The following is a 26,179-nucleotide window of genomic DNA, read 5'->3' on the forward strand; positions in this document are numbered from 1 at the left end:
TATGATGCTTCCCTATCCTCCCTCTTCTATTTTTCTACTTAAGCCATTTTTTCCAGCCAACTCAGTATTCTTAAATACTCCTCTATATAGCTGATTTTTATTTCAATACCCACCTGTTCTAGATTATCTAGATTCTAGAGAAGCAGCGTGGCGTAGTGGCTAGAGCCCGGGCCTGGAAATCAGAAGGACCTGGGTTCTATTCCCAGGTCTGCCACTTATTGCTGTATGACCTTGGGCCTCAGTTAGCTCATCTGTAAAGTGGGGATTAAAGACGAGAGTCCCAGGTGGGACAGGGACTGTATCCAACCCAATTTCCTTGTATCTACCCCAGAGCTTAGTACAGTGCCTGGCTCATAAGTAAGTGCTTAGCAAATATCACAATTATTATCATTATTATTCTCACTCTTTTTTAATTGTTATATTCGACAATTTAGGTGTGCTTATTTTAGTCCATTAGATTGCAAATTTGCAGGCCGGGATTGCACCATACACCCTTCCTCTAACTCCACGAAGTACCTAAGGCTTTGAAGATAATAAATGCCCAATAAATACTGATGAAGACGACTTGCTTCCCAGCTCCATGGATAAAATCTCCCAGCTACTTTTCAAAATCCAACCCCTCCATCCCCAATCTCAATTCCATCTCCTGCCTGCTTGCAGAGAACACATGTCCTTACTCTCTCCATCTCTATCTCCTAAATAATCAAACGACTACACTTTCTCAACTCTTTCTCCTCTGCCTTTAGATACATTCAAATCCAAAGCATTCTCAAGAAGCTTTCCTTTGAACCAGGCCTTAGCACCTAAAACACTGTACTCTAATCTCTTACTTCCTTTCTTTTTTTTTTTTTTGAAAAAAAGTCAGCTTTTCTGACTCTTCCTCATCCCACCTAAGCAGCAACCATTGGTTTTCTCTTAGGACTTGCAGTTGGGTCTATCTGACCATTTCCCTAAGACTCCTTCTAATCAACGCTATTATTTCCAGCAGCCCAGTTCTTCACCACAACTTCCCTGACACTTCCCTACAAATTTTTCATGAATATTCCAGTTGTACAAATATACATACATATACATTTAAACAAACCTTGCTAATTTGGCCCATATAAATTTCTCAAAGTGTGTTTTTGTCCTTTTCCCCCATTCTCTTAGATTATAAGTCTCAAAAGAGGGTTTGCAATTGTCTTAAGCATTCTCTATCATCTAGTATATGCTTTGCAAGTGCTTATATTTTTAAAAAAGAGCTTCTATTTTAAAATAAAATTACACAAAATTAAATATCAAAAGCAGAAACTGTGAACACTGATGATCTAACTGGTGGGAAGAGTCATTCCCATTTTATGGGTGACAAAAAAAGCAAACACAAAGAAGTCAACTGGGCAAAGACTCGAGCCCACATCTTCAGTTTCCTGTTTTAACCACTAAGTTGCAAATTCTGAAAAGTCTCACCTATTTTTCCTCACAAATAGTAAACAAATATTACTGTTTCCAGGGACTCGTCTATTCAAAGAGCAAAATTTCAGTCAACAGTTCAAACTAAGTAATTCCAGACGAATACAGTTCTACTGGGTAGCATTCGGGGAAGTACCAACTGCAAATGTTCTTTACAATCCCCTTAAGGTTTGCAGGGGAATTTCTGGCTTTATTCCATAACTGGAAAACAGCAATTGATACAATGCCACAGGCCTCCACATTTTTTTGCATTAGCAGGAGTTTAATTTCATTTAAATTCTGAAGTAATAAGGAAGAAAGTAGACATCAGTTGAAAAAGTATGATTGAGGTTACCAGAAAGATGCCTCCTGGGGAAAAACTAAAACCCTTTGAAGTTTCCATACAAATGGACATGACAAACAGATGTTCTAAGAAACAAAACTATGGCTACAGGTAAAACATGAATATTTTGTTTGATTTATTCAAGAGCTGACATCTTTAATACTGCCTCTGCATTGTGCATCATAAAAATTCCAAAGAAATAAAGGAGCCAGGGTGATTATATAGCAAAAATAATGTTTGTACATGCTTCTTTCTGGTGTGATTTATGAATTCTTTGGGGTTTATTATTTTTTATCTCAATACATCAAAAGCTTAAGGTTGAATTCCCACTAACAGAATTGTCAATTTTATGAAAAGCAGGCTTCTGCTACAATCAGTTATATTTCCAAGACACAGGTATTTTTCTGTTTTATATAACGTAAGCACACCATATAAAATATCTTAACCACAATATTTCCAAATCCTCCATGATTTTAATACCATTCTCTTTCTCGGGCCTTCCATAAGAGACAGCTGCTTGCCAAGTAAAATCAGGGTCAACACAAGTCACCATAAACAAGTGGCCTATTCTCTCTGGCTTCCTTGGTTCTTTTCTCACTTAAAAATTGCATTTCTTTTAACGTGGAAGGCTGGAATTTGAGCTGCCAGTTTGCCTGCCCAGACAAGTGTGTAAAGTATCCAGGCCTGGAATGTTGGCAGACACTTATATGGCTCCAAGTGCCATTATTGTTGTTTCAATCTGGCCCCGTATCTTCTTCTAAACTTGTTGGCTTGATGGATTTTCGCATCAAAAACAAAGGATGATCTTCAGTCTTGAGACTTTAAGGCCAAGAACCTGCCCAACTTTTTAACACAGGAAGACGGGAAGGGCAGGGAAGGGTTAAGAAATCAATTAATCAATCATATTTTTCACTTACTGTGTGGAAGTCCTATTTGTCTGTCCTGGTGCCCCCTTACTCAAAACCTGGAAACTAGCTCACGAATACTGGCTACTACCTCCCCTGATTTTGCCTGCCAATTTTTCCAAAATAGTTGGACCACAGTGATCCAACCTCCCTGTGCCCTAGCTGGAGAATGATTCCTGGAAGGCTCTCCTAAACTCCTTCAAAACAAGACTGCATAATTCCTGGGTTTAGATCCAATCAAGAGGGGCCTTTTAACTCAGAATGAGCATCAATCTTCAGCTACTTTTCCTAACCTTCCGACAGATTTAGATTATCTTTCCAAGATGCACGTACTTTTCTGTTTTGAACAGCTGAAGCATGCATACAAAATATCTTAATCATAATATTTCCAAGTCCTCCACAACTTTAATGGCTTTCTCTTCCTCAGTCCTTCCATAAGAGACAGCTGCTTACCAAATAAAAGCAAGCTCAACAGGCTTCCATAAACAAGTGGCCTACTTGCTTTGATTTCAGGTGTGGAAAGCCTTTCAAGTTGACTTTGGGTAAGCCTGTTAGCTCTGCAAATATTGCGCCAGATTCTCTCAGTGCCTAAGCTTGTCTCTGAGTATAATTTAGGCACCTGTGGGGTTGGCATTAACTTTTTAAATCACTGGGCTATTAATTTTCCCAATTTGGAGTTGGAGTTAGGACCACCTGCACTCAATAATTTTGCTTAATGAGAAATTTTTATTTTAGGCATGAGCTCTGTCATTGTATGGCTTCTGGTCTATGATCCATCCAGAGCCTACTTGCCCAGCATACTTCTCGCTTAAAAAAGATGGATGTTGAATTTAGTTACCTGAAACTTGAAGTCATCTCGGACAATTGAGGAATCTACCTATGCTGGGAACAGATACAGCATTTCTTACGGCACTGTTTCACTTCAAGATAATCCCAAATAACACTGCCAGAATTCACCACCATTTCAGCATTTCACTTCCCATTCCTATGAAGTAGTCTGACCCACTTGAATACCAGGCTTAGAGCCCATTTCCATTTAGTATAGATAATGCCATCCCCAGTCATATAGCCTGAGGATATAGTCGGATAGCATTTTAGCATGCACTACCTTTTTAAGGTATTTAAGTGCTTACTATATGCCAGACACTGTACTAAATGCTGGGGTAGGTACAAGCGATTTAGGTTGGACACAGTCCATCTCCCACATGGGGGCTCACAGTCTTAATCCCTATTTTATAGACATAATTTAGGCACGGAGAATTGAAGTGACTTGCCCAAGGTCACAGAGAAGACAAGTGGGCAGAGCCAGAATTAGAGGCATATGGAAATACAATATTTAATTTTCACAGTGTTTTCTAATATCCTACTCAAGTGGATAGAGCATAGGCCTGGCAGTCATAAAATCATGGGTTCTAATCCTGGCTCCACTACTTGTCTGCTGTGTGACCTTGGGCAAGTCACTTCACTTCTCTGTGCCTCAGTTCCCTCAACTGCAAAATGGTGATTCAATACCTGTGCCCCCTCCTAGACTGTGAGCCCCATGTGGGACTTGATTATTTTGTATCTACCCCAGTGTTTAGTGCATATGCATAATAAGTGCTTAACAAGTGCCATAATAAATAAATCCTCACCGAATCTAATTCAAAAGCTTTAACTGATGGTGCATACATCATCATTATTTGATCATGTAACTATTCTGTGTTTTCTAATCACTGAGAAAAATTAAATTGTTTTGGTTGATTTTCTGCACCATGGAACTCATTAATGCACTTTACATTATTTCCCAGGGAAACTATATTTTGTTTAGCATCCCTCTGCTTTATTTACATGGAAATAATTAGGAGTGCAAATTTAACGGAACCATTTAGCAAGAGGAAACAGTACCTGCATTCAAGAAGAGCTAGGAGAAACAGCATGATCCAAAAGTTCAGTGTCCCTCATCTCTCCTAGTGGAAAAAGGGAGCCAATAACTGGACAAGGACAGCCAAGAAAAGAGGGTGGAGGATGGAAAATTGAGAGACTGATGCCACGAGGAGAAAAATGTCAAGGGACAGAACTTACATTAGAAGGAAGTACAAAGAAAAGGGCTGATCAAAGACCAGAAGTAAAATGGGCAACATTTTCTGTTTTACAAACAATTCCTCACAGGTTCTCAAACTTACCAAGCACCATGGCTGAATTAACAGCTTGGTAAAATGATTTTTGTTCTTGTTGCTTCAACACAATGACATTTGTAAAGATGCAAATTTTAAAAAATGCAAAACAATGCTTTTGCTTGCATTTTAAATACACACACTCACAGAGTCAAAGTTTTGCTAATCAGCATCCTGGGTGAATTAAGAGTGCTGGTTAGTAAAAACTTCCAATTAACTAAGTGCTTCCTTCAGGAAGTATTGCACAGGTTATATAAAGGGCTAATTAGAGCCACATAATTAGGGATAAAGTCCTTTTAGAAGTTTGTTAGCACAAGAGAAGAGTTCAGAAGGAAGAACTATTATTAGAGAACAAATTGCTTTGCTAATCAGACTATCAATAGTACCAGTAGTATTTATTGAGCCCTTACTGGGTTATGGTGTTTGATGTACCTATAATAAAAGTAAGAAACATGACCCTTGCCTTTGTACTTTGCTTATGGCTTGACCAAAAGCTCCCGCCAGAATATTCACACACGAATAACCCTTGTTGTACAGATGCGTTTGTCTTTTACAGCGCCAGCCGCTTGTTCTAGCTTTTGCTTCTCATTCTCCAGCTTCTAGCATTAGGGAAATTTGAAACGGGGCTTTAAGTTGGTGTTCCACATGGATGGACTTCTAAAATGGGGTAAAGAAAACATGTTTCTAGTTTTATTGTGAACAAAGTAGCAACCAAACTATCTGGAGAATGGATTTCAAAAAGCCAACTGTAAATCTAATAGAAATGATAGAAAACTAACTGAGACAGTGTGGAACTCTGTGAGTTTGTGTGTGTGTGAGTGTTTGAGTGTTTGTGTGCGTGTGTATGTGCATGCATCTTGGTGGCACCTGCACATGTCCCTCTGATACTACTTCCCCACTACCCCCGCCTCCTCCGTCCGCTCTACCGTCATCATCAATCGTATTTATTGAGCGCTTACAGTGTGCAGAGCACTGTACTAAGCGCTTGGGAAGTACAAATTGGCAACATATAGAGACAGTCCCTACCCAACAGATTCATCTTTGAGTCTCCCTTCCTTATTTGTCTTTTTATCTTCTCTCCTGACTCTTTCCCCAACACCCTGCGTGCTTGGATCACTGTCCCTAGAAACCCTGCTCCCATTGCTCTCTGAACTCCAGAAAGCACCATATCGTCCTCATGGCTGCTGTGTTAGAAAGAAGGTATTGAAAGCCAGTATATTTGTTTGGAATTCCTTAAAAGATTTCCTACAAGAATAAAGCCACCCTTCATCATTAAATATTACCATGAGTCATCACTGGCACACTGGTTCAGATGAAAGAACAGATAATCCATAGACAAGCTGAGTTTGGTTTCTAATCCATCTTTCATGCATCATAACTAAATGTTTATGGTCTGTGTCAAATGATTTGAAGGATAACTGTAACCACAATTACTCAGAGAAAGCACTTCCTGCATGCTCAAAAGATACATACTCAAAATAATACTGGTCATTTCGGTGGTTAGGTATTGTAAAGATGGAAAGTAATCAAAACCATCTCTTCAAAAGACAGAAGTGGGTACTAAAATAAGGAAATACGGAGAACATTAAATGTCACAGCACAACTCAGAAGACAGACCCAAAAAAGGGGAAAAAAAACCTCTTCCCAGAATCCACTGAGATGCAGACTGACAAGCCAAATTTAAACAAAACATCAGTGAGAGATTAACTGGGGAAAAGAGGACAGAGGATGGAACTGAAGAGACAGCCACCTTATCACTGAGTGCTGAAAAGCCTGAGTTGGGAAAGAGTTCTTGCAACAGTCCTGTTAGCACTGGAGATAAAGCTGCAAGTGGTAAATACAAGCAACTTGAAGGAAAACCAAAGTGAAAGAAAATATTTACACTGAAGATGAGTGCTACATGCAATCTGAACACTGATTTATTTTATTTTGTAAGTATGTTTGGTTTTGTTCTCTGTCTCCCCCTTTTAGACTGTGAGGCCACTGTTGGGTAGGGACTGTCTCTATATGTTGCCAATTTGTACTTCCCAAGCGCTTAGTCCAGTGCTCTGCACATAGTAAGCGCTCAATAAATACGATTGATGATGATGATTTCCCCACTGGCCTGCTGTGGCTTCTCTCTTTGAACCCATCCCAATAGATCCAGAAGCAGTGTGGCCTAGTGGAAAACGGAATGGGCCTGATTGTCCGAGGACCTGGGTTCTAATTCCAGCCCGGTCAACTGTCTGCTGGGTGACCTTGGGCAAATCACTTGACTTCACTATGCCTCAGTTTCCTCCTCTGTAAAATGGGGATTCAATACCTGTTCTCCCTCCTACTTAGACGGCGGGCTCCACCCGGGAGAGGGACTGTTTCCAACCCGATTAACTTGTATCTATCCCAGCATTTAACAGGGCTTGACACATAGTTAAATACCATAAAAAAGTGGTGTGCCAGCACACCTGCTTCCACAGTGCCTGAAGCCCTAGGAGATAGGTCTGTTCATTACGCAAGCACTGAAGAATTCAGACCATCACTAAGGTATTCTCAGGGATGCTGCTTACAGGGAAAAGCAGGAGCAGGAAATTAGGGAAAGAAAACCGAAACAGGATTCATGGGATGAGGAAAACTCATGTAAGAGCCTGAAAGTGGTGTGGGAGGGAAAAGATACAGCTGGATGCACTTTCCTCTTGTATAAAATTTAAGTTCTACGTTTTAATTCTGGTTAAAAATGTATTTTTAAAAACATGCAAGTGATCCGGATCCTAACCACTTATTTCCCATGGGCTCAATGATTCAGTAGAGAGTATTTACTAAGACATACCACTGCCCAAGTAACCAACTGTAACCTATTTCTGGGGATAAGGAAATTTAGAGCCATTATTTTTCTAAACACTCAGAACCTAAATTTATTTACCTTCTACTCTAATTACACAACTACAGGAGCCAGAAGCCAACAGATGGTGTTGCAGATAACTGATCTTGGCAATGGCACTTGCCTGCTGTCACACCTTGCGCAATTCGCTTAACTTCCCTCTACCTCCATTTTCTCATCTGTGAAAAAGGGATAAATACCTATTCTCCTTACCTCCAACTGATGGGGCGGACACTGTGTCTGATCTGATTATCTTATATCTACTCTGGCACCAAGCACAGTTCTTATCACATAGTACTAAAATATTTCTGCAAAGGAACTTGAACTGCTCTTACCTTCCTCTCTTCCCTCCTCAATTTTAGGTTTGTTTTTAGAAATATGTTAGGAAGGTCTCTGCTTAACACCATGTTTCAAAGCTCAGAAGACTAGCTCCGTGTGGATTTGGAATACAGTGGTAAACAACAACATGACTAAAGGACATAGGGAGTCACTGAACAGAAGAAAGGTCAGGGAAGACATTGTAAGGGTTATAATGAATCAGTTAATGGATTTATTGATTACTCGCTATGTATACAGCACTATGTATAGAGCAGTAAGTGCTTGGGAGAGTACAACAGCATTAGATTCCATGACTTGGGGGTGAATGGTCTAAGTAAGTACCTGTCCTCCTTAGGCTCAACTCAGGTCCATTTCGTGAGCATCAAGGCAAAGCTTAAGTCAAAACAGATTCGTCTTCAAAAATACTTTGAAATTTTAGCTGTGCTGCTATAGCTAAGAGGATCATCTACCATTTTCCATTCAATTCCCTTAATTTTTATATGATCATGTATGAGACTACATTGTATATTCTCAATTAAAATGCTTTTTTTAATATTCAGACCCAGATTTAATACTGATTACATCTTTGGGAAATGTAAAATTCTTGTCCCCCATCCCTTTCCAAAATATATCCATTGTTGTGTGGGTGATGTTGATGATTAAGCTCTCCAATTCGGGAGGTTAAAAGTCACACCTGCTATCAGATTTTTTTTCTCGAAAAAAACATTTAAAAAAATCCATGTGTAGCAAAATTAATTCCAGCAGCGTAACCAATACTTTGCAGCTGTTCTGATGCCTTCATTATACTAACCAGTAAGAAAATCTACCCCGAAAACTTCTTTTAAAAATTCTTTAGTTACGCTCTTAAGTACAGAAATGCATGGCAAAGTTGATCTTTCTTCCTTAATTAACATTTCCAAGGTCAGCTTTTAAAGCTTTTTCACTTTGAAAAGTAAGCTTACATAACTCTATTAGCTAGCTTTCCTTTATTATAAGTTTTAATGAAGAGGGGAAAATCTAGTTTCCTTGGAAGGTAATGGCAGAAAAATGCTTCCTTATTGGTCAGGGAAGCTGGATACACGAAGGCAGGGTTCAAGTATTCCAGCCTTGCAAATTAGTAAGGGCCCACAGGCTTAGGATTTTAAATAAACTGGGCAAGGTTTAAAAGAAACCGGGCTGTGGGAAAATAAGAATCTTTTATCTATTTATCCAGAGGGTCCGTGCAGAGAACATTTGTGGGAACTGTGCACGTATTACTGCGACAAAATCAAGAGCCGTGAAAGTGTGGAGAGAGCACTGGTTACTGCCAACCCTGATGCCATAGCCAAAGGGAGAGGAGAAGCCCTTCAGAGGCAGGGAGAAGGAGAGGAAGGACACTGCCAGATCATCATCATCATCATCAATCGTATTTATTGAGCGCTTACTATGTGCAGAGCACTATACTAAGGACTTGGGAAGTACAAATTGGCAACATATAGAGACAGTCCCTACCCAACAGTGGGCTCACAGTCTAAAAGGGGGAGACAGAGAACAAAACCATACATACTAACAAAATAAAATAAATAGAATAGATATGTACAAATAAAATAGAGTAAAAAAATATGTACAAACATATATACATATATACAGGTGCTGTGGGGAAGGGAAGGAGGTAAGATGGGGGGGATGGAGAGGGGGACGAGGGGGAGAGGAAGGAAGGGGCTCAGTCTGGGAAGGCCTCCTAACAGCCAGATGACCCAGAGCTTCTGCATTAAAAACACTAAATTGCTGCATTCACGTGAAAGGATAAAAATGCACATAAAGAGTTTTCCTAAACTCACTGTGGCAGCTACTCAGTCCCATTTCAAGGGGAGAGTCCAGAGCAGTGAGGGGACCTGAGATGGCACAAACTCACTCCTCTCAATTTATTCACACTGAACATTCAGGGATCCAGCCGGTTGTTCCCGTCTCCTCTCTAACCCACCGTACTGTGACAATTAAGTGTCCCATGTAATGCTAATAAAGTACCAAATCCCTACCTACAAGAGGCAAAATGTAATTGGGAGGGTCAGGGGAAGTGAATGAGAGAACAGCCAGCTTGAAATAACAGATATCATCATAAACAGCCATCCAAAATCTGGTATACGGACCTAAGGGTGCACATGTAAAATAAGTTGGAAAAAACACAATTGTTAAGTGAAACAAAATCTAAATCTCAACAATTAAGCAAAAAGAACATGTGAAGTTCCTTTCCCATCTCTCTTTTTCAACCCACTGCCCCCTTCACCTCTGTGGTGACCATATGCTCTCTAAGGTTTGCCAACAGTAATAGGTAATTAGCCCTTCTCTGTCCTAATGCTCCTTGTTCTCTTGGCTGCCTTTGACACTACCGACCAATTCTTTCTAGAAACGCTACACCATCTGCTTCAGTTGCCAAGGCAAAAGCATGGAGTAGCACATTCAGCATGGTTTAGTGGAGTGAGCCCAGGCCTGGGATTCAGGGGATCTTGGATTTAATCGCGGCACTGCCACTTGCTTGCTGTGTAATCTTGGGCAAGTTATACCTTCTCTGTGCCTCAGTTACCACATTTATGAAACACAGATAAAACATCTGTCATCCCTTCGAGACTGTGAACCCCCTGGGAGACAGGGGCTCAACGTGTCCATCTTTCTTATGTTATATCCACCTTGGCACTTAGTAGAGCGCTTTGCCCAAAATCAATTGTATTTATGGATTGTTTACTGTGTACAGAGCACTTTTACTAAGGGCTTGGGAGTATACAATATAGAGTTAGTAGATATCTTCCCTGACCACAAGGAACTTACAGACTAGAAGAGGTGACAGGCATTAATATAAATGAATATAAATAAATATATATATATATGTGCTGTGGGGCTGAGGGTGGGGTTTATAAAAAGTACAAATCCAAGTGTAGGGGTGACGCAGAAGGGAGTGGGACAAGAGGAAATGAGGGCTTAGCTGCTGAAGATCTTTTGGAGGAGATGCATTTTTAATAAGGCTTTCAAGCAATAATAACAATAATTGTGGTATTTGTTAAGCACTTACTACATGCCAAGCACAGTACTAAGCGCTGTGGTGGATATAAGCAAATCAGGTTGGACACAGTCCCTGTCCCAAAGGGGCTCACAATCTCAAACCCCATTTTACAGATGAGATAACTGAGGCCCAGAAGTGAAGTGACTTGCCCAAGGTCACATGATAGACAAGTGGCAGGTTCAGGATTAGAACCCATGACCTTCTAACTCCCAAGCCTGTGCTCTATCCACTAGGTGATAGTCTGTTGGATGTGAAGGGGGAGAGTTTCAGGCCAGAGGCAGGTTGTGGGCAAGGGGTCCGTGGTGAGATAGATGAGATAAACATAGTAAACACTTGACAAATACATCAATTATTATTATTATCACAAAGAATAGACTCAAATAGCCAGGCAAAGAGATGACCTTCCACTCTCAACAGGTCATTGGACTCCTTAATCTATTGATACATGTCACAACTTCCTGACAGTTTCAGTCCTTTCTCCTTACTTCCACCTTCAGCGGGTGGAGGTACTGCTACCATTAGTAGCTACTGTTATTGCTACTATTAGTTTGACTGTGGTGTGGAAGTGTGTCTATGAGTATCTGCTGGGGCTGGGTGAAGCCAATCTGGTCTGGTTGAGTCGAGCAGAGGAGAAGCAAAGAAAAAGGGAGGGAAATGGGGTGAGGGAGAAAAGGGCAAGGAAGAAAAAATGTCCATGAAAGGGAAAAAATTAGAGGAAGTGGAGAGAAATGAAATACACAAAAAGTAAAGAACAAGAGGAGGAAAATGCCAAGTAATGATGGAGGGAGGGACAAAAGGAAGATAGAAAAAATGAGAGGGAGGTACGGAAATTTTAGGCATTTTTCATGGCGTTTGCTAGTTTGCTCCTAAGTCTAATCAAAGAATTCCTATATCACTTCAACCATTACAAGGTAGTGTCACATAATGAGATAAGTAGGGTATTTTCATAATGTCCAGCATGTCTTCTCCTAGTGTTTATTTAACTATCTAATTTTATACATGTCATTAATCCTACCTCCCTGGTGTAGAAAATAGCTGTTTAAAGATGGCACCCAGTGTTGGGTCACTTGACATTAGACTAAATCTTGCACTTGATCATAGAAGACACTGTGCATGAAATAAAGGTGTCACTAAAGTGCCTGCACAAGTATGAATCAAAGGTGAATTGCTAAAGGCTAGAACAAAACCTCTGGTTGCCCAAAATCACGCAGGGTTGGGAGCTTTCTGAAATTACACTCCTTTTCCAAAAGGACTGGTAAGCCAGGAGATTCAAGCTAAGATAAAAGAATTCCACAAAGCACCTCCCCACTACATTCAACTGTCTAATCTGAAAAGTTAGTGGAAAACCTTTTCTTTGCCCAGCAGATAAAAACTTCAAAGTCTTAAGCCATTTTTATCATGGTTTCACACCTCAATGACAGTCCTACACAAATGATCCATAATTATCTTTCATTGTAGGATAGTTAAAGTTTCTCAGATAGTGGGATACGCATATTAAAGTAACTGGGGCAGTCCCGCCAATTGCCTGCGTCTATCTCACTCCCTTCAACTGAAGGGAAGAGCAAAATCATGGGGGAAAAAAAGGAACAACTATGGAAAATGTAACCTCTGCTAAGCCTACCCACATAATTATCCCGATAACTGAGGTCTAAATGATATACTTTGGTCTCAATTACCCAGAGATGATATTTCAGATGGATGGAGGAGGGTTTTTTAGTCAGAAATTCAGGACATTTCAGGATAAAGTGTCCTCGATTTACACTGTTAGATCCACATTTCGGTCAGAGTTTACTGACAGTAATTTCAATTACTGAAAAACAGACAAGCATTACACTATCTTAGCCATAAATTATTTGATGGTCACATCTAGAAGCAAGATACAGAACCAAGGCAACAAAGAGACCTCCAAGGAAGGTTGGATATAGAAGACAGGGTTAAGGCTCTCAGTAAAGCAGAGGTGATTTCTTTCCAAAGTAGACACCTCTCATCTTGTTATATTTAATGTGCTAGTTCTTCCAACCTGACATGGAGGCATAAAACCCTCTTTCCTTCCTGTAACACAAAAACTACCAGAAGCCATGTTGGTGAGATGACATTGGTTTAATTTTCTTTTTTTTCCAATTTTATCCAATAGTGTGCACTTTTCTATCCTACAGCCCAAGTCAACACTATGCTGCTAACTCTTTTTGCTTCTGAAGTCACACACCACACTTGTCATAAGTGCAGACGTCACTTGAATAAAATTATGTTATATGAATTTAGATTTCTCAAGAACTATAAATCCTGGGAAATATTGGGAAGTTTGTAAATTTCACAAAATTCCACCTTGAGGGAAAAGAACAATGAATTATGGATAATATAACCTATGCCAAAAGCGCACTGTGCATGCTTTTTGTGCCCACATAATGAATGTCAACTCAATTCCAACCTGCTTTCAAATCACCCAGTTGGGAATATGTCTTAAGATTCATATAGCACTCTCAAAATGAGAATAAAAATGAATTACTTTTCTACACATAATCCTAAAATCACATGCAATAATAACAGAAATTGCAATGATTGCTTGTCCATGGCTAAGGTCTAGCAAGACTACACAAGAATCTAACAGCTTTCATAGGAGCTTCTCTGCTCAATTTAGGGACCTTTTCCGGAGGCCTCAAGATAATTATGCCCAGGCCCCTTCCCTGGCCCACACCCAAGCCAAAGCTGTTTTTTTCCTACAATCTCAGTTTATTTCCTCTTTTTCCATCCTCAGAGGAGATGGAGAACAGCTGGTTATTTCCCTCTTCTATATCGTTTTGTAGCTTCACTGAGCCATCGTTACATCATTTCCTCTCCACGCCAGATAATTTCAACGTATCCCTCTTTCTCCAACAGCTCTATTTTCCAGCACTTTAATCATTTATGTTGCTCTTCTCTGGATACTCTCCAAACTCTCTATACTTTCCTTAAAATAGCTTTCCAATCCTGCGGCACAAGGCTTAGCAGTGTTTATTTCATCCCCTTCCAAGACAGCCCAAGACAAACCCCACTGCATAGTAGCGGTACCTTTCCTAGCTGGACAGTGAAAAGCAAGCTAGATAGGCTCATCTGAAATGAAGACATTAGTATGGATCAAATTTTAAATAAGCTGCTATCTGCTAGGAACTAGACAGCTACAGGGGCTGGGGGAACGGATTGAAGGATCAAATAGGTCTCCCGCCTGTGAATTTTAAGACTATGGTTAGAAAAGCAATTCATTTTTATTCTTTGTCTTGGAGAGCTAGAGAGTAAAAGATGAAGCTTAAGATGCTTACCCGGTGCCACTGGGAAGTATTTATTCATTCATTCATTCAATTATATTTATTGAGCATTTACTGTGTGCAGAGCACTGTACTAAGTGCTTAGAAAAGTATAATTCAGCAATAAGCAGACACATTCCCTGCCCACACAATAAGCAACTTCGCTGACATGGAAAGCAGCTCAAGAGAAAACCCTGAGACTTTTACTGCCACAAAGTCACAAAGGTCAGATTTGAGAGAGAAATCCATGTTGTCTGGCTTTCTTGACATTCATTTTGGTCCAAAGTTCAAGATCTTACAGTTGTCAAGAGTATCCAGTTACACTAAATGACTGGGCTTACTGAAAGCTTCATCAATAAAGGGATCATAATGCTTGAGGATTCTAAAGTACTTCATTCTGACATTGCCCTTTGCCTACAGGTAGTTTTTGTTGTTTGCAAATCTGGTTATAAATGAAGATTGAAAAATGAGTTAAGCTCTCTAAAGAGAGGTTGATATGCATCATACCACATATTTCCTATAGAATATAGGCTCAAACTCTAAGAGAAAAACAATATTATGTTACCATCATCATCAATACTGCTTAGAATCCCTTTTCTGTGTTCTACACGGGGCATGGGAACATAATACTTTGAATTCGAAAAACATTTCTATTTTCCAAAGTGCTTTCACAATACTCATCTCACTTTTGCTGAAGTAAAAAAGAGTGCCTGCCCTCAAGGAGTTTACATTCTAAAAAAGAGTTTTCAGTATATGGATGGATTTAAGAATGGTTCTGATTCCTTTAAGCTACAGAATGGGCCATGATTCAAAGGTTCTCCTCTAGACTGTAAGTGCTTTGTGGGCAGGGAATTTGTCTGTTTATTGTTGTATTGGACTCTCCAAAGTGCTTAGTACAGTGCTCTGTGCCTGGTAAACTTTCAATAAGATTGACTGACTGACAGAGGCTCAATCCAACCAGTTAAAAGAGTCCTCAGCTGAATTAAGTCTTTGGTGACCAATTTTTTATTTTAACGTGGTCCTTAGATCCATGCCTTGGCCCATTTCAATTTTAATCAAAAGTTTGGGTGCTAAGTAGCCTGGCATCCACAAGAACAGAGACGACAAGAATTAAACATCTCAAACCTTGCTAACCACGCTGAAACCTTGATACTGAGCATCTAAACACTAAAACACCAGTGATCATCCTATTTCTGAAATGTAGATAATAAAATACAAAAAAACTTGGTGGTACCAAGTTGAGCATCTAAAACTAAAAAAGCAAATGACCAGCCTAATTTGAGATTTAGATTTAAAATAAAAACTTGGTGGTACCGTAATTTTCACAAGCCATTTTGAATAAATCTGCACCACAGTTCATGTAATTAATTCTTTGGTTAAAAAACTTTGGTTTGAATTGGTTGTTGACCTTATTTTCAAATCTGAACTTTTCTTCTCTGTTCTTGAAATAATGCTCTGCCAGTTTTGGAAAGTTTGTTTTTCTGGGACTCTTTGATCCCTGATCTTTTAGGGAGTGGAGAAGGGAGACATGTGATGCTATTTTAGTGGGGATGGGGTCATTTTAGTGGGAGATGGGCCAATTCAATCGAGGAGGGAGAGGCAGCAGGGCACAACGGATATTACACGGGACTGGGAGTCAAAAGGTCATGGGTTCTAATCCCAGATCTGCCACCTGTCTGCTGTGTGACCTTGAAGACACTTCACTTCTCTGGGCCTCAGTTACCTCATCTGCAAAATGGGAATTGAGAATATGAGCTCCATTTGGGACTGGGACTGTGTTCAACCCAATTTGCTTGTATCCCCAGACTGAGTCCCCCCACTTATCCTCTGCTCCTCCTCCCCTCCCCATTGCCCCCACTCCCTCCCTCTGCCCTCCCCTCTTCCCCTCCCCACAGCACTTGTGTATATTTGCACATATTTATTACTCTATTCATTTTATTAATGATTTGTATATATCTATAATTCTATTTATTTTGATGGTATTGACACCTGTCTACTTGTTCTGTTTTGCTGTCTGTCTCCCCCTTCTAGACTGTGATCCCCTTGTTGCGTAGGGACTGTCTCTATAAGTTGCTGAGTTGTACTTTCCAAGTGCTTGGTAAAGTGCTCTGCACACAGTAAATGCTCAATAAATATAACTGAATGAATGGATGAATGAATCCACCCCAGTGCTTAGTACAGTGCCAGGCATATAAGTGCTTAACCAATACCATAATTATTATTATTATTTCCAAGTTGACAGTGCTCCCAAGCCAGCAGCAAGTCTTCCTTACAGTGAATCTTCATCCTTCATATTGCAGCTAGAGCATACTTTCCACCAATGAATATGGGAGAACAGCTAGTAACCACTCTTCAGATAATAATGGTTTAATGTTTCCTATTCCTGACATCAATTTTGACTGTGATTACCATTTGAAATAGCTCAAAGTCTGGTTAAAGTCTCCCATTACAACTCTTAAGAACACTATTTCTCTGGCATGGATTTCACAGTTGAACACTTGTAGTCAACTACAAGGCCAGAAGGTAAGGAGATGCTCATGAAATAACAGAAGGAACAGCTGGCCTCTTATACTGCCCAGTAATAATTAGGACCATGCAGAAGCGGGGAAAAAGTAAAAAAGACTCCACTGCAGGTTGCAGGGCTTGTCAGTCTACAAATTCTCAAAATCATCATGCTACCCAAATGGAAAGCCACCTAGAAAAGATCCTTGCGAAAGAAATAGCAAAATGGCAATATAAAGCAGAAAACTGAGGGTTCAAAACTGCCCATTTAACAATTAGTCTTCAAATTATATCCTGCCGTTCAAGCACGAGGGAGTTAGATTCACTGTAAGGAAAAATTTCCCAAGAATCACCCCCTGGAAATCAGTCCCAGGAGAAGCCGTGACTTGCCTCCAGAGAATTTTATTTTCTGGATTCTCACCTGGATTGTAACTTCTGGGAGGGGTCTCCTTGTAGGTGGTTGACTGGACCTCTGAAATTGGGCTTTCCTCCTCTCTTTCCTCCCACTTCAAGACTCCCTCTCTTTGAGACCTCCCTCCCTCCCCTGACCAGGACACTCTCCCTCTCCTCCACATGGCTCCAAAGGCCAAAGGCAATAGTGGGGGGAGGGACAACTGGCCAGACATTCCTCTCCCTTTCTTGTTGCTGCCAAGAGACGGTGCCCAGACAAAAGTTGTGTGTGCTTGTGTGATGTCTGCATTTGCCCACCTGGGCTTTTGAGCATGTTTCTCTATGTGCACACTTGCCTCAGCCTGCCTTGTCTAGGTACCTGATATCGGTCTCTATGCATGCATGCCTGTTGGCCTCACCAAGGCAAAGCACAGGTTTTTTTTGGCTACTCAAACATGCAACTACTTCAAAACCAAAAGCTATTACTTACACATTATCTATACTTGTGCCAAAAAAACAAAGCAATAATAAGTTAGTTTGTTTATAAAACATGTTCAACAGTTCCTTTATGAGTTTTACTAACGCTTTAAAATGTGCGATACTAGTACTACCCCAAGCACATTGTGGTCTAAACACTTGATGCTATTTTTCCAGCTAGTTCAATAAACAAGGAAGGGACTGTGTTACACAGAACAGGGTGCTAGGGGGAAGGAGTGGGGAGGCAGGAAGGGAAGAGTTGCCATTCCTCTTATATTATCTGTTAATTATCTCTACTAAAGACTACAGTTCAAAGGACCAGCAGTTCGCTATTAAAGACCAGCTATTTTGTTGGGCCTGAAAGGTGAGGGAAGCAGGGCATGGGAAATTCACTTTCAAACACATTTTGTTTCTACCACTTACTACACCAGGTTCCAAAGGTCAAAAGACCACAAGGCTCTGGTCCTGGGCAGAGCACACACCAAAACATGAATCTTACAATGCCTTCTCTGGCACAGCTAGCAAACATAGCCTAAAGCCATTAGAATGCCAAAAGACTGCGATTTTTAATTAGTGTGGGTCTTTTTTTTTAAATGGAAAAGTTCATTTTTGCTTAAAGAATACAATGTTGCTAAGTACCCACATCTCTTGATTGCTTTTTAATTTCGAACCAATATCATAAAATACTCAGGTTTTACATTTTAAATTTCACCAAGGTCTAAAAAGGACATTCTTACTTCACACTTACGCCTCTCATGCCGGCCTGACGCTTAATGAAAGTGCCGAAAATTTTCTACACGTGTAAAGTGTGAATAATCAATTAAGAATTCAAGAAACACTAAGTTAAGCCAGAGGAAAAAAAACTTCTTAAAATAAGCTATCTTTTGAGGATGAAATGCTAAACTGAAATCTAAAATTCTAAGAAGCATGCACCAGGCTCAAATGACTATGTAAACTCGACTACTTGATGGGAAAATGTAGTAGTCAAGGCAAGGAATATTAATAGCATTTTGAGTCACGCTCAGGATTTAATCAATCAATGGTATTTATTGAGGGTTTACTGTGTGCAGAGTAACCTAAGCTCTTGGTTACTCTCAGAATTGGTAGATACATTCCCTGCCCACAATGAGCCTGGAGTCTGGGGGAGAAAAGACCTGAAAATAAATAAATTACAGATAAGTACTTATGTGCTGTGGGGCGAATACTAAGTGCCCAAAGGGTAGAGATCCAGGTGCATAGAAGACACAGGAAGGAGGAGTATCAGGGAAAGAGGGATTAATCAGGGAAGGCCTCTTGGAGGAGATGTGACCTTGGTAAGGTTTTGAAAATAGTGAGAGTGGTAGTCTGGCATATATGGAGGGGGAGGGAGTTCCACGACAGAGGAATTCTGCTCAGAGTAAGGAACCTTATCAAAAGCCTAAACCAATGTATTTGATAACAATTTGTTCTCTGTCTCCCCCTTTTAGACTGTGAGCCCAATGTTGGGTAGGGACTGTCTCTATATGTTGCCAATTTGTACTTCCCAAGCGCTTAGTACAGAGCTCTGCACATAGTAAGCGCTCAATAAATACGATTGATGATGATGATGATGATAGAGAGCTCATTTCCAGATTATGTCCCACTCAGAGTGGATTTTTTTTGTAATTCAATCAATGGTACTTGGCACTTACTCTGTGCAGAGCACTACACTAAGCCCTTGGGAGAGTACAATGCAACAGAATTAGCAGATGCATTCCCTGCCCATAACGAGTTTACAGTCTAGAGGAGGGGATAACAAACCTAAACACCCTATCGGCACTCCGGATATGCACTATTTTTTTTGCTTGCCCTTTAAGGAGTCCCCCTCCTCTCTTTCTTAAAAATACAAGTTGTTCATTTTCCTTTCTGCATGCCCCTAAACATACAGCTATGGGTTGACTAAAAACTGCTTATACGTGGAGGCTTGTACATACAGATAGGCACACTTACATATAACCCCACCACATGGGCATACTGCTCCAACCTACATGTCCTTCCACGTGTGAAAGCACACACACACACACACACACACACGCACACTCACAGGCATGCACACCCACACCTTCCTGTTTGGAGAGTGGATGAGTGAGAAATTCACACCAGATGCCTTTCTCCGTACTTGGTCAGTTACTCACTGAGAGGCACAGAAAAGCAGAGAGCTTCTGGTTGGGTCAAAAGCTTCCAGTGTAAGAGAAGCAAGCGGTAAAGAGGGAAAGAAGCCATCCCCATCACTACTACTGCTCCTCCAAAGTCACATCAGTTGGGTTAGCAGCAATGGGGAAAGGAAGGGAGAGATGAGATGGGAGTCTTCACCGGACCTGGCCCTCCTAAGTAACATGGGTACAGGAGCAAATCCTGAGATGAAGAAAGCAGCTCAACACTAATAAAAATTTGGGAAGGACAGACTCCTTTTTTGCGGTATTTGTTAAGTGCTTACAACATGTCAAGCACCATTCCAAGCGCTGGGGTAGATATGTTTATCTGGTTGAACATAGTCCCCGTCCCATATTAGACTCACAGTCCAAACTGGAGAAAGGGGAATTTAATCCCCACTTTACAGGTGAAGTGACTGAGGCACAGAGAAGTTAAGTAACTCACTCAAAATCACACAGCAAAAAGTTGGCAGAGCCCAGATTAGAACCCAGGTCCCCTGAGTCCCAGGCCCCTGCTCTTTCTACTAAGCCACTCTGCTTTACTGCTTCTAACATAATTCCCAACCAAGATACTAGGGCAGAGCGGAATGCAGGAAAGGGTTTGGGTCAAAACCAGTTGGGCCCAGGCCTTCCTTGGGCTTGGAATCTTAGGGAGTCTGAATTGGTCCGAGTCACCCCTGGTCCAAAAGCGCTGGATGAGACTACATCAACTCCAGGCCCTCCAGGAGGGTTTCACTTGCTGTTCTGTAGACTGAACTGCTTGGATCAATCTGGATACCAGAGCCAAGAAACGGTGATCCAAATCCCCAGAGTGGGGACCTCCAGAACCAGCTTACTTAACCCCCGAGGAGCAAGGAGGTCTACCAGCACTCTTCTGGACATTTAGGATCTTTACTCCTCACAGAAACCCTTCTTGGAGTTCCTAAGTCCAAGAAGGGGAGTGGGAGAAGAGGGCTTTTTGACTCACTTTAGCTTCTTGGAGTTCCTAAGTCCAAGAAGGGGAGTGGGAGAAGAGGGCTTTTTGACTCACTTTAGCTATAACCCTGTGACACCTCTCTAGCTTTTGGAGGAGGAAGGGCACATAGAGGCATGGAAGGGGAGGGGACCAATATTAATAATAATATTCAGATCATCTTGCAATTCAGTTAAATATGAAATAAATGGTAATGTTTCTAAAAAAAAAGTGTAGAGCCTTACATGAAAGCCATTAAGCCAGGAATGAGAAATGAATGTCGAGTCTACATGGTTATCCAGACAACACAGCCATCAACACCATTATCCATGAGCACTTGACATGCTGCTCAAGAGACCAATGAAAATCTAAAATCTTTTCCAAAGTGTTTACTGAAATAAAATTGGATTAAGTGTTTTAAACTAAGAAAAATGTCTAGTACACATAAGCTAAAACAAAGCTTTGTGGCATTTCAAAGTGCAAAGCAACTTGAATATAAATGTTTGGATCTTGTCAAAAGAATCTCATTTTGTTCAACCTCACTTCTGTCTAAAAACATTTAAAGTATAGGAGCAAGTACAGCCCTTCTATAAATGTTAAGATGTTAAGTACTGTAATTTCTTTTTAATTACACACAGTGATTCAACCAGTCCTTGGAGAATGCCACAGATAATAATTCCCATTTTCCTGGAATCAAAGATGGAACTGCTCCATAATAATGTCTTCCTCCGACACTTCACTCTTTGGCAAACCCTTCAACAATCCCGTTTAAAAGACTTTTAAAAACATGAATTTTCTATTTTTCTCCATGCCTCCCCTCCCCCGCTTTTTTTTTAAACTACTGTCAAGTAACTAGCAGTAAAAATAGGCAGGTCGCAACTAAAGAAGGTGTCTCTTTCCAAGAGTGTCAACCACTCAATTTTATGATTTCATGGAATGGCTCTTTATTTTTCCCTGAGACTATAAATAAAGGACAAGCTGGATTGGTGTCCTGAAAATTTATTCTAGATTACACGGGAAAGAACATGAGATACTACAGACCTTACAGCTTGCTAATTTATGGCTTGGAGGTGGGAGTCTTCGAACGAAATATATTAAAAAAACCTCCTCTCCAACTGACTGCCAGCTAACTTTTACCTTGGCAAGCAAACCCTGGAACATTTTCTAACGTTTACAAACATTATCACTTTTAATTAATTTCGTGTCTGTTTTCCCACCTATGAAAATAAATCTCAGTTTCACTTACAGAATAACTAAAAGTTTCTTTAAAAGTTTCTCTAAAAGTGCACCTCGAACAAGATGACTTCACCGGGTACTTTTTCCATGACATCTGTAAGAGTCAATAGTAGAAGTCAGTGGTACAAAGCCACATGTCCTTTGGGATTAAAATTATTCACTATAGGGAAACAGCATGGCCTATGGAAAGAGCTCAGGCTTGGGAGTTAGAGGACCTGGGTTCTAATCCTGGTTCTGCCCCTTGTCTGCTGTGTGACTGGGCAAGTCACAACTATTTCTCTGTGCCTCTGATAGCTCATCTGTAAAATGGGAATTAAGACTTTGAACCCCATGTGGGACATGGGCTGTGTTCAACCTGATTTTCTTGAGTCTACCCCAGTGCTTAGCATAGTGCTTGGCATATAGTAAACACTTAAATACCATTAAAAAAAAATCAATCAGTGGTCTTGGAGTGGATGCTTACTGTGTGCAGAGCACTGCACCAAACATTAGGGAAAGGATGATACAATACAGTTGGTAGACATGATCCCAGTCTACAAAGGACCTTACAGCTCTGTTCCCTCGAGGGCAAATCAGTACTCACTTCCCTCATGATCCCAGGGCATTTCATTAGAGGGAAGAGAGGAAGCAGGAGAATAAATGAAAAACTACAACAATGCTCCATTAAGACTTCCTGCTTATTCTCTTCTCTAGGAATGACTGGGTGGTACCAGCACTCTCAAAAGAATGATGGGAAAAGTTAAAATTGGATATCCATTTAAACTTTTTTATTCAATGACTCACTCACAAATATTCTCTTTTGCCCACAACATATTAGACTGTTAGACTGTTAGCCCACTGTTGGGTAGGGACTGTATCTATATGTTGCCAATTTGTACTTCCCAAGCGCTTAGTACAGTGCTCTGCACACAGTAAGCGCTCGATAAATACGATTGATGATGATGATGATATTGTGAGCCAAAGGAGCCTAAAACTTAAGGGCTGATTTTGCTTTCGGTGTGATCTAAACAGAATTAGGAGATGGGTTTCCTGTGGGGGGTTATTAAAGAACACTTATTTCATTATACATATTTCTCTTGGTGAAAATGATGGAATAATCTAATAATATAAGAATTATGGGCTGGGTTCATTTTTGGACTTATTCCAAGCCTGGTTTAAGCACCACCCACTTCTACAGTTCTTCCATGCCACTTACATGGAAACAAGTTTAGAGGTCAAAAAACTTTAGTGGAGGATAATTTAAATATCTGTAAACAAAACACAGGCCTGCCAAGGAGTGTTGCTCATTACCCCAGATCTGGCCTGACCCATCATATAATAGTCTCAAAAGAAGATTCAAATTGGGCCTCTAGGTAGCGGCCTGGGTAGGCAGCACAAAGTGCCTAAACTGGTCAGAATAACTGCCAACCTAATTTAGTAAAAAGATTCAGACAAAGTTGGGGTGGCTTGAAAACACAGAGGGACCCTATAAAAGTGTGGAGTCCAGCGCTTGCAAAGTTACATCATATTAGAGTCAGGGCCATGGAACAGCAGGTTTCCATTTCTTTCCCTCAGAAGGGGAAGGGGACCATATAGTGGTAGCAGTAATAGTATTTGTTTAGCCCATACTGTGTGTAGAGTACTGTACTAAGCGGTGGGAAACACTGACTGATTTAACCATCCAGAGAGCACCAGTCAAAAGAGTTAGTAAAGCCAAAGCTGCAGCTTGACAAGCTGGATGCCATTCCCCTGGAGCCCTCTGCATGAGCCTTCACTGGGGAGGTCTAGATTGGCTCTCATGGGTGGTGCATGGTGTTCTGTTAATACAACATTTTCAGTAATAGCGGTAGGACATGATTCCCATGGGATATAACCCCAACCAAATATCAAAATTAAACGGTGGCGTTTAATTAAATGGCAAACTAATCAGTGAGCCCCTTTCTCCAAACTGATGTCAGCTCCTTGCAATTCTTTCTCAAGTCAGCCGACTTCCACGGGAACTTTAATACTAATAATACAACAATCATGGTATCAATTAAATATATATTATAAGCCAAGTTGTGGGGTTAACTTAAGATAATCAGATCACTGGGGCTTTTCCCAAATAGGGCTCAATTGGAAATAGGGTATTTTATTCCCATTATACAGATGAATGAAACTGAAGGACAGAGAGATTAAGTGAATTGCCCAAAGTTACACAGCAAGGCAAGCAGTAGAACAGGGACTAGAATATGGGTCTCCTATCACCTAATCCCATGTTCTTTCCATTAAAGCCCCCCACCTCCAGGTCCCTGAAAGGATGGTGCAAAATTCCTCTGGAAAAAGATCCCCTGGGGAAGTTCTGATTCTCAGTTGTTTGCAATTTTTGATTAACTGGCATTTTCCCTTCCCCTAAAATATGCTTCACAAGCTCTTACTGTACATAGTCCATGTTCATAACATGGGACTATTGTGTGGTTTAACTGATAGCCAAAGGGCCCTGTCGAACAATAGGGGGGTAGTCCATGGGGTGGACGGATGAGGACGAGTGCTAGTTGTGGCTGGGGGCCTCCCTCAGCTTCACCAAGTCCTCTTAACACTCCTTCCCCAAATGGCTTCTCTCCACAGCCTGCCTGGGGCTGGATAGTGTTTGACCAGAAACTCTTGACATGTGTGTGGGAGTCCCTGATAACCAACTTACATCCTTGTGGTATTAATATTCTGGATAATGTCAGTGAAACATCTAAAGTCATCCCTGGAAAGGCATTACATACAAACAATATGGTTTTAATATAATTTTACAAGTGGAGACAAATAGGCTGAGTGATTTGCACAGTGCTTGTTAAGCTTGAGAGTTAAGAGAAGAACCTAGATCAAATAACTTACCCAAAAGGATTTTTCAAAGAATTGCCTAATAAATGATTGTAAGATATTTTGGATGGGACCCTTTCCCATAAACGTTAAACATCAATGCTTCCAGAGTTCACATTGCTTAGATCAACTTTTTCCATTATGTTGGTATGTAATACCATCTACTTTTTAAATATGAATATTTTCCTGTCAAGGCACACCTAACAAAGACAGCATCTCTACTCTAGTTCAACCCATTACTCATGTAAATGCTACAATAACATCTTGTAGCCTAACCTGTTCTACCAACTCTGTTGTATTGTACTTTACCAAGTGCTCAGTATTGTGCTCTGCACCCAGTAAATGCTCAGCAAATACCACTGTTGATTAGTCTACAATATTTAAGAAAAATGATCACTTTTTTTTTTTACTATGTCTTCTCCCAAATTTTCCCTTCTACCCCAATTAGCCATAGATTATTTCCCCGGTTCCGTATTTCCAGTAACATGGGCCACCAGGCGAGAAACCCCTCACAAAGCTGAGACCATTTATATAAGATGTCATATTACCTAAAGGACCTGGGAGATATACATATAAATATATATATATATATTATATATGTATGTATGTATATATATATATATGTATATGTATGTGTGTACACAAATACATGCACGCACACACACACACACACACACACACACACACACACACACACCGTATTTACTCACCTAAATTACTTCCACTGAATATTTGCCCCACCCCGATTTTTGAGAAGAAAATCAAAGATGATATTTTGTACCAGACAATCATAGGAAGTGTTAGCTGCTGCTCAGGGTAGGAGGGACAGAAGGAAGAGAACATGAACAAGACAGCTGAGGTTGGGAGATTAATTCATTAATGTCTGCTGTATTCAGCACTTGGGAGGGTGCAATTGAAGTAAGAGAAGTAGTCTCAAGAGTCTCATCTTCCTCTTCCTTCTTATTTCTATTCTTCTTCTCCTTTTATTGCTAAGCTTAATTTTTGGTGCAATAACCCCTCCCCTGTTTTTGGACTGCAGTGTGGCCTAGTGGATAGAGCTTGGGTCTGGGAGCTGGAAGGACTGAGTCGGAAGGACCTGGGTTCTAATCCTGGCTCCGCCACTTGTCTGCTGGGTGACCTTGGGGAAGTCACTTGACTTCCTCTGTGCCTCAGTTACTGCCTCTGTAAAATGTGGATCAAGACTGTAAGCCCTTTATGTGACATGGACTATGTCCAACCAATTAACTTGCGTCTACCCCAGTGCTTAATAGAGTGCCGAGCACACAGTAAGTGCTTAATAAAT

The 26,179-nt window shown here is 40.6% G+C and overlaps 1 protein-coding gene across 5 annotated transcripts in view; it reads right to left on the reverse strand.

Moving 5' to 3' along the window:
- Nucleotides 1-26,179, reverse strand: part of DISP1 (dispatched RND transporter family member 1) — a 128,496-nt gene that overhangs the window by 18,877 nt on the left and 83,440 nt on the right. Inside the window, exon 1 of one of the 5 annotated variants that reach the window (XM_038761348.1) lies at nucleotides 22,058-22,112. The exons of the other annotated variants lie outside the window; for them this stretch is intronic. The gene's annotated coding sequence lies outside the window, so the exon portion shown is untranslated. Of the gene's footprint in view, nucleotides 1-22,057; nucleotides 22,113-26,179 lie in introns of those variants that run through there. 5 annotated transcript variants of the gene reach the window in all.

This window comes from Tachyglossus aculeatus, chromosome 19, assembly GCF_015852505.1.
Source record: "Tachyglossus aculeatus isolate mTacAcu1 chromosome 19, mTacAcu1.pri, whole genome shotgun sequence".
In the NCBI taxonomy this organism is placed as follows: domain Eukaryota; kingdom Metazoa; phylum Chordata; class Mammalia; order Monotremata; family Tachyglossidae; genus Tachyglossus; species Tachyglossus aculeatus.